We start from the raw sequence: 2,500 nt of genomic DNA, 5'->3' as shown, positions 1-2,500 counted from the left end.
CTAAAAGGCGAGGAAAATCATAATCAAGCATTAGACATATATGAAACGAAATGAATAACGAATTAAAAAAAAAGTTAAATGTTAATCAGAAAAAGGACATTAGAAACAACATATTATCAACTTTAAGGAAATATAAAAATAATAAAAAAAAGTTACCCGACAGACAATGAAACAAAAACAACAACAAACAAAACAAGAGAATGACACATCCACCGAGTGAGAGGACAGCAGGGCGAAATCTGTGCTGATGAACGAGTGTCAACAAAATCTGTGCATGACGTCGAGGGAATTGGGAAGCAGAGAAGGAGAACTGAAATGTGTGATAAGCAGAAGGCAATGACGATGCTGAATATAATTAAGTTGTCAGGGATAGGATCATTTTTTCTCTAACTTTCTTTCTCTCTCTCTTTCTCTCTCCCCCTCTTTCTCCTTTTTTTTCTCTCTTTCTTTCTTTCTCTCTATCTCTCTCTCTTTCTCTCTATCTCTCTCTCTTTCTCTCTCCCGCTCTTTCTCCCTCCCTCCCTCTCTCTCTCTCTCTCTCTCTCTCTCACTCTCTTTATCTATTTGTATCTATATATCTATTCATCTATTTTACATCTATCTATTTATCTATCTATTCATATATCTATCTTTGTTTTACCTGTATCTTTGTATATCTATTTATCTATTCATCCATATTTCTATATATATCTATATATTCGTCTATTTCTCTCTACATCTATTTATTTATTTACGTCTCTCTATCTATTTGTCTATATATCTATCTATCTCTACATACATACATATATATGTATATATATATATATATATATATATATATATATATATATATATATATATATATATATATATACATATATATGCATATATATGCATATATATATATATATACACACGGCTAACACGTAAGCATACACATCATTTCATATCCATGTTAAAGTACATCTGTGTGTGTGTCTACCTCCTAAAGCCGATATGATCTTCCAATTCGCTTGTTTTAAAACCTTCTCAGTTTTCCCTTTTCTCTCTTTGTCCATCTGCCTTTTTTTATTCTTGTCATCTCGCCGTGCACTTTTCTTTAATTAATGACTATGAGCGATGTATTCACTAGGATCTTATTTTTCTCAAACTTTATTTTCCCCGAGAGTTAGTCGCAAAAAATAATTTTGTCGTATTTATGACAGAACATCTGAGTAGGAGGAGCGAAAAATAATGAATGGGATTTTTAAAGATATGATTCTCTTACGGGTGTACGGCAGGAACTTCTTATGCGTGTCCGTTTTTCTGTCCGTTTGTATGTTTTTCCCTCTTTCTCTTTCACTTTCTGAATATGTTCCTGTCTCTTTCTATTTTTGTCTTTGTCTTGGTCTCGCTTTAAGATTCTGTCTCTATTTTTGGCTGTCTCTCTCTATGGTTCTGTCTCTGTCTTTAGCTCTTTCTCTGTTTCTGTTTCTCTCTCTTTCTCATTTCTTTTCTCTCTATATCTATCTGTATCTCTCTTTCTCTTTCCTTCTCTCTCTCTCTCTCTCTCTCTCTCTCTCTTTCTCTCTCTCTCTTTCTGATTCTCTTTCTGTCTTTGTCTCTCTCTTTCTCTCTTTTTCTCTCCCTCCCTCCCTTATCGATTCATCTCTCCCTTTCCCTCTCTCCCTATCTCTCTTCCCATTCCCTCTCTCACTACCTCAAACACCCTTCTCTCCTACTCTCCCATCTCCCTTCCTTCACTCCCTACTTCCCCTTCCCACCTCCACCTTCCCCCTCCATCACCCCCCACCCCACCCAGCCCCATCCCATCCCCCACCGCCCCATCCCACACCCCCACACATGTTCAGTGTCTCTCTCATTTTTCTCTTTCCAATTGCCTTATCCGGCAACACTGTGGTGCCCCTGAACAATAATCAAGTCAATTTGTCACGTGCCAGGAGAGCGACTGATCTGGGGCAAAATGGCGCGGGAGATGGTTGTCGATTCTGTACTCTGCTTTCATTTTATTTCTATTTTTTTTTTCTCTCTCTCTTTCACTTTTTGTTTTTTTTCATTTTGTTTGGGTTTATCTCTTTTTGTTCCTTTTTTCATGTGTGAAGCTTTATTTTTTCTCTTTGTTTTTTGTTTTTGTTTGTTTGTTCGATTTTGTGTCAGTCTTTTTCCTTTCTCTCTTTTTCTCTGTATCTCATTTCGAGTTTAGCAGTTTGTCTGTCTGTCTTTGTCTCTGTCTCTCTCTGTCTCTCTTTCTCTATCTCTCTCTCTCTCTCTCTCTCTCTCTCTTTCTCATACACACACATACACGCACTCACACACACACACACACACACACACACACACACACACACACACATACACACACACACACAGAATATATATTGTAAGATAAAGAAGATATATATACATATATATAGTATATATATATAATATATATATATATATTCGTCTTATATATATATATATTATATATAGTATATGATATATATATAAATTATTTCAATATATCCATACATATATATAT

The sequence above is a fragment of the Penaeus japonicus genome, unplaced genomic scaffold, assembly GCF_977035675.1.
Source record: "Penaeus japonicus unplaced genomic scaffold, GWHDUDI00000001_assembly GWHDUDI00000034, whole genome shotgun sequence".
NCBI lineage: Eukaryota > Metazoa > Arthropoda > Malacostraca > Decapoda > Penaeidae > Penaeus > Penaeus japonicus.
This window is presented reverse-complemented; position numbering follows the sequence as displayed.